This window comes from Sus scrofa, chromosome 3, assembly GCF_054392235.1.
Source record: "Sus scrofa isolate SSC_HxYL_T2T_F1_AM1 chromosome 3, Sscrofa_HxYL_maternal_Yorkshire_Landrace_v2.0, whole genome shotgun sequence".
In the NCBI taxonomy this organism is placed as follows: domain Eukaryota; kingdom Metazoa; phylum Chordata; class Mammalia; order Artiodactyla; family Suidae; genus Sus; species Sus scrofa.
In genome coordinates this window covers 26489763-26497022 of record NC_139385.1, presented here as the reverse complement: position 1 = coordinate 26497022, position 7260 = coordinate 26489763, and the positions used below count along the sequence as shown (strand labels likewise).

General features: G+C 38.6%; 1 pseudogene; it reads right to left on the bottom strand.

Annotated features, from left to right (window-relative positions):
- Positions 1 to 843: 843 nt before the first annotated feature.
- On the bottom strand, positions 844 to 4447 carry LOC146404489 (mitochondrial import inner membrane translocase subunit Tim17-A pseudogene; annotated as a pseudogene).
- Positions 4448 to 7260: the final 2813 nt, after the last annotated feature.

Below are 7260 nucleotides of genomic sequence, written 5' to 3'. Positions count from 1 at the left end.
GAAATGAATCCAACCAGGATCCACGAGGTTGTGGGTTTGATCCCTGGCTTTGCTCAGTGGGTTAAGGATCTGGCATTGCCGTGAGCTGTGGTGGAGGTTGCAGACATGGCTTGGATCCCATGTTGCTGTGGCTGTGGGGTAGGCCATCAGCTGTAGTCCCGATTCGACCCCTAGCCTGGGAATCGCCATATGCTCTGGGTGCGGCCCTGAAAGGACAAAAGACAAAAAAAAACAACAACAAAAAACCCTTACATTTCAAAACAATTCAGTTATAATGAAAATAATCTTAGAATATTGAAAATAAGAACACGGATTATTTTTTCCTACAGAAGAAATGCTTATTTACCTTCCAATCCAGGAAAATCACATGAAAATTCTTAGGATTAATAAAAGAATTATACATTTGATTAATAATATTTTTAAAGATAAATTTCTTCTATGTATGGTATACGTAACAAGTCAGAAAGAATAACGGACATAAATCCTATTCATAATAGGCATGAAACATAAAATACATATGAAAACACAGCAGGATTATGTATATAATGATATATTGTTATGCAAACTAAAAGAAGGCAAGCATGGGAATGACTATATATATTCCTAATTTTCTGTATTTTTTTTTTTAGAAGAATGAGCGATGTCTGGGCGTCTTTTATTGTGTGACCGAGAAAAAACCAGGCAGAGGAGCCCCCGGGGAAAGGCGGCCCCGCTCCAGCGCTGTTTCCTCCTTCATCTTCTAAGCACTTCCTCCATTTCCTTTCAAGGATTTTAGACATTTATTTTGCTCACAGATGCAATCCAAGTGTGAATAAATAAATGTACTAGCTTCTAAGACCCCCCTCCCCATGTTCCTTTAAATAGAAAAAGTTGCTAAATGTTTCTTCAGAGCCCATCAGCCAAGTGGTCCCACCTACGGTTTTCAAAACCGATTGAACTTGATCTTCTGACCTCCCTCCTTGAAACACGGTGCGTTCTGGGAAAGAAGTCCTACTGATTGATACTGCCGATAGTGTCCAAAAAGCGAGGCCGGTAACTGGGCCGAAGGCAGCTGGGAGGGGTCTTCAGCAAACCGGGGACCATTGGGAAACTGTGCAGAGGCAAATGTTGTCAACAAGATGCCAGCTCCTTCGATTAAGGCCAGGAGGATGCCACCCATCGCGGCTGGGCCAACCATGGCCACCGGTCCGTTTCTTGCCGCCAGGATGGCTGCTGTCAAGGCACCGCGGGTGATGGCATTCCAGGGGTCCTCCTTCCCGCGCACCTGGGCCATGCCGCAGACCATCGTGGAAAGCATGCCTCCCCAAACTGCAAAGCTACCTCCCAACTGCGGAGCCCTGGTTTTAATAGCTGTCAAACTCCCTCGTAGTCTGTGGTTTACTCCCACCAGAGAATTGCGGAAATTTTTGGTGGCTTGAAAGATACCACCACCTATGGTTCCCATGGTGAAGGCCCCACCACAGTCATCCACAATTCGCCAGGGGCAGGGCTCGCGCGCCTATTCCTCCACTTTGAGTTCACGGTGTCGCGATGCCAGGTAAACAGCTCATTTTCTGTATTAAACATGTCTATACTTAACTTGATTAAGTGGACTAGACTGATCTCCAGAACAGCCCTTCTCTATTCCTCTTCCAGACAGCAACATATTAGGGTCCCTTATTCCTATTTATCCACCAATTCAGTGGTTTACTTTCTAATTTTTGCCCGTCTAGTATGTATTGTATGTATAGTATGTATTTTTAATTTTAATTTGCATGTCTGAAAGCTAACTTAAACGTTAACATTTAAGGGTTTCTGTTTATAAATTGCCTATTTATATTATTCACCTTTTTTCTCTTGACTTGTCCTCTTGTTGGTTAGCAGAAGTCTGTTTATAGTCTAGATTTTAATCGTTTCAGTTTTAAACATTGTAAATATCTTCTTAGATGTTCTCTATTAATTTTGTGATGTGCTTTATGAAATATAAATAATCATATTATAATCTCATTCACTAACATTTCACATTATGTTCTGCTTTGGAAATTTTATTTTTTTAATGTTACTTTATATTTTACTGTGGTTAAAACACTTAACATGAGGTGTACTATCTTAACAAAGTACTATTAAGTGTACAATACAGTAGTCGTGACGATCATTACAATATTGTACAGCAGCAGATCTATAAATATATTCATTTTGCTTAACTGAAACTTGGTACATTTCACTTAGTATCTCTACATCCCCCCCACCACCAGCCCTTTAGCCCCCACCATTCCACACTTTTTTTTTTTTAGCCACATCCTTGCCATGTGGAAGTTCTTGGGCCAGGGATCAAACCACATTTTATTTCTATCAATTTGACTATTTTAGCTACCTCATATACATGTAATCATGCAATATTCATCTTTCTGTAAGTGGCTTACATCACTGAATTTTTATGTAATTCCTCCTCATCTTGGGTCACCAACATATCCAATATTTGTGTGCAAGCTGATTGCCCTAGGTCAAGGCCAGTCCAAGTTAACAGCCTTGCAAATAGGAAAGACTCAATGTACATTTTAACATTGTGGAAATGATACTATTCAAAACACCCTTTTAACCATTTCATGCTTGTGAGAGTAAAAATTTTAGGAATACTGGCTTTGTGTAAAATGTAAAAAAATAAATAAATCTTTTAAAAAGGATAGTTTGTATTTTATATTGGACTATACCAAACATATATATTTCACATTCGTGTTAAACATGAATCTCTTCTTCTCAAGGTTCTAAAAAGTTTCACTGAAAAGCTATAAAAGCTCCAAGCTTGAAATATTGTAAAATCTTTCAGAATTTTAATCTGCTAAAATTTATATTGGGACCCAATATCTAAGGCTACAAATATATATTTTTGTAGATATCGCACATAAAGATTTTGAAATATTTAAGATGGAAGCATTTATCTTCTCTCTCTGCTGCCACCCAAGTGCTTGATGATCTCCACGTCTGTAATTCTTCTCAACAAAAGATTCTGGAATGAGAAGTTGCACCAATATTTATAAAAGAACCAGGGGAACATCTGTGGGCAGTTCTGTTTATTTACACTAGTGAAATGTGGGTAACTAAATCTAAGCATAAAAGCTACAAAACATAACCTGGCAGAACCAAATGTTCTTATACATCAAGGAAACATTTTTTTTTTTTTTAGATTTTTGTTGTTGTTGTTGTTGTTGCTATTTCTTGGGCCGCTCCCGCGGCATATGGAGGTTCCCAGGCTAGGGGTCGAATCGGAGCTGTAGCCACCGGCCTAGGCCAGAGCCACAGCAACGCGGGATCTGAGCCGCGTCTGCAACCTACACCACAGCTCACGGCAACGCCGGATCGTTAACCCACTGAGCAAGGGCAGGGACCGAACCCGCAACCTCATGGTTCCTAGTCGGATTCGTTAACCACTGCGCCACGACGGGAACTCCAAGGAAACATTTTTTGTACATGCTTAGGAGTTTTTTATTTTATTTTTTAATGCACCCCTGGGCTCATCTAATAAATAGATTCCTGAGCAACTTTTGGATAAAATAGTCATTTTTCAGAATTGCATTTATACTGTTTCCATTCCCCCCCCCCCCAAATTCCCCTTTAAGGTAAATGGCCATCTAGCAGAACATTAATAACAAAGAATTCCCCCATCACTCTCTTCATTGACTTGCAAATGCAATCATTCTTGTTCTCTTTTGAATATAGAGGAACATAGTGCATTGCATTACAGACTGCAATTCTCATCAGACAGTTGTGTGATGAGCTAGTTCTTTTTCTAGTGCATGTCTAGAAGGGTACTATTAAAAATGCCATTTTTTTTTGCATGTAGGGTTAATCCTACCCTTCAACCAGAAGAGAAGAATTCACCTTTCTGACTAAATCTGATTCCAAGAGTCAAACACAAAAACCCAAATGACTTAAAACAGAGATATACATGAGTTCAAAACAATGGGGGAAAAAAATGAAATAATTTCCAGGCTTAAAAAAAAAAAAAAGATTTAAACATATTATGGTTTTCTGTATTTCTTTTCTTTTCTTTTCTTTTTTTTTGGTTTTCTATATTTCTTAAAGAACTACCTTCTATGCAGGATATGTCAAAGCTGTAAATGTGTGTGTGTGTGTGTTCTAATTTTGTGGCAGGTATTTCAACTCATTTGATTATGACACATATTAAAAATGAAATAGATCTACTGATAAAAGATCACAGACAAAATTATAGGGAACAACTTAAATTTTAAAAGAAATACATTTGGAGAATTTGACTAGAGCATTCCAACTGACTGTCTGGACTAATTAAAACTCTTATTCATCATGTAACAGAGAATTAGAAAAAGTGGAACTAAAAGCATTAAAAAGTCATAAGTCCAGGAAAGGCCTGGACAAATTATTTCATTATTGTTTGTTGCCTTAATTTTTTAGAGAAAAATCCAATGCTGCTCATCTAACAGTCAGGCATGACTGAGAGCAATTAATCAGACACGGTCTGCTGGTGAAATATTTAAAACAGGAGTTCCTGTCGTGGCGCAGTGGTTAATGAATCCGACTGGGAACCATGAGGTTGCGGGTTCGGTCCCTGCCCTTGCTCAGTGGGTTGGGGATCTGGCGTTGCCGTGAGCTGTGGTATAGGTTGCAGACACGGCTCGGATCCCGCGTTGCTATGGCTCTGGTGTAGGCCGGTGGCTACAGCTCCGATTCGACCCCTAGCCTGGGAACTTCCATATGCCGTGGGAGGGGCCCAAGAAATAGCAAAAAAGATAAAAAAAAAAAAAAGAAATATTTAAAACAGTATCATGTCAAAGGTCCTTTTAACTTTAAAAAAAAAGGAGTTTTTGAGAAAAAGGGAAATCTAATTGGAAAATAAAACACAGCAATAAACCCCAAATTTATCTCAGTTCAAATTTACCAAAGGTGTTTTTTCCTTCCTAAATATTGCTGTGAGAAATCCCTTAGTCTCAAATTCAGTTTAAATGAATGACAGTAAAGGATTATTGCAAAAAAAAAAAAAAATTGGGATGCTTATGTTTTTGTCTCGTTGTGTTTTGTTTTATGGACTTCAACTGACACTTGTTCAGCTGACCTTCTCCAAAGCCATTCAAATGACGTCTGTATTTTTATCTAGGAGAAGCTGAATTTAGGATTTGGTTGCAGTTTTTAGGCCAGAGGTATTTAGTTTCTGATTTCAACTACTCTTTCAAAAACTCAACTGAAATAGAGGAACAGTAGTCGCAATTATGTTTTTTCATAATACCTTCAAGGCTGGAATTTTGCTGTGAAAAATTCCCATCTCAGAATTTGTGGCTGTACTTACTTATCTTCTTTTATGGCTTATTTTCTTGTTCTGAATTATTAAGTGCTAAAAATATGGTTTATTTAGGTGTAGCACTGAAGAAAATCACAACCTCCCTTTTAGTATTTTGAATATTAATTTTAATAAAAAGTCCTGACTTACTTCACTCAGTATGAGAGTCTCTAATTCCATCCATGTGCTGCAAATGGCATTATTTTGTTCTTTTTTATGGCTGAGAAGAAAATTGATAGAACACTGTAAACCAGGTATAATGGAAAAAATAAAAATCATTATAGAAAAAATAAAATAAAATAAAATAAAAGTCCTAGCAAGCTTGAAATGTTTGAAGTAGGCAACTACTTGCTACTTGCTACAGTTAGTATTCCTGATGCTAACTTTGCCTTCTTGAATGGTTAGAAACATTTAGAAGTACCAGTAGTTGTTCAGTTCACAAAGATACCATAAATCTCTCCTGCAGTGTGACTTAGTACTCTGGAAAGAAAGCATAGATTCTCCAAGTCCATACTGTCCTGATGAAATTAATATTTGGGTGAGAACAGAGATAGCAATCTTCTCAATTCCTCTTTTACTGTGACAAAAACAGAGAAAATGTTAACAAGTAAAGAATAAGCCCCACTGCCTAATGTTAAAGGTACAGATCCATGTGGGAGGGATGATCCCTGTTGCATAAATGTCCCAGCTTCCTGCTCAGACGGTGCTTCAGGCTGCAAACTCATATATGCTTATAAATTCCATAATCCATTCATAATATTGGTGTGTGCTTGAAGGAGTGTGACCTTAGTGGACATGGCTCACATTAGCCAAATTCACAACAGACTCACCTACTGACCAAATGACAAATCACTAATATAAAAAGAGAAATGCAGAATGACAAATCATTAATGTATACAGAGAAATGCAAAATGACAAATCATTAATGTATAAAGAAGGATGTAACTCTCAAGGAGAGTATAACATTCATTTTTCTTATTCAGGACAGACACTCCCAGCAGAAAAATCCTTATGAAAAGCACAAAAAAATTTATAGATGCATCACGGTAATAATTATCCCTTAGGACCAGAGATAACTGCATCTGGTGAGTAAGACTGTCTTAATAGATGTAGTTGAAGACACAATAAAATCTATTTATCCCCTTGAGTCTTAGGTTTTAAAAGATAATCTGGTTACTATTTTCCTTCTGTTCACATAGCATTCTTTTAGACAGAGTATATTTTAATAAATTGAGGGGAGCCAGGTTCGATTAATTCAACTCTAGCATCAAATCTCAGCCTGTGAAGGGCAGTTAGAGTGACTGATAAAGTGGGACTGAAGTGGTTGAAATGGACTTAAGGTCCACTTTTCCCACTCACTGCTCTCCTGTTTAACCCTTGGAGAACTCTGGAGCTTTGCCAACCAAGACTGAAAACCATCAGATTAAAGGAGGCAGTCTCCTCTGCTGGTCAATAAAATTTTCTTGGCCCAGGATTTACAGCTGATAATTCTTTGTTCATAAAACAAAATGATACTATTGGAGTTTCCCTTGAGGCTCAGCAGGTTAAGAATCTGACATAGTGTCTGTGAGGATGTGGGTTCCATCCCCGTCCTCACTCATTGGGTTAAGGATCCAGCTTCTCCACAAGCAGCAGCATATATCCTCCCAGAAGTGGCTCAGATCCTGTGTTGCTGTGGCTGTGGTGTGGGCCAGCAGCTGCAGCTCTGATTCGACTACTAGCCTGGGAACTTCCATAGGCTGCAGGTGCAGCCACTAAAAGAAAGAAAGAGAGAGAGAGAGAGAGAGAGAGAGAGGGAGGGAGAGAGAGAGGGAGAGAGAGAGAGAGAGAGAGGGAGGGAGGGAGGGAGAAAGAGAGAGAGAGAGAGAGAGAGAGAGAGAGGGAGAGAGAGAGAGAGAGAGAAGGCAGGCAGGCAGAAAGAAAGAAAGAAAGAAAGAAAGAAAGAAAGAAAATGATACTATCATATCCTG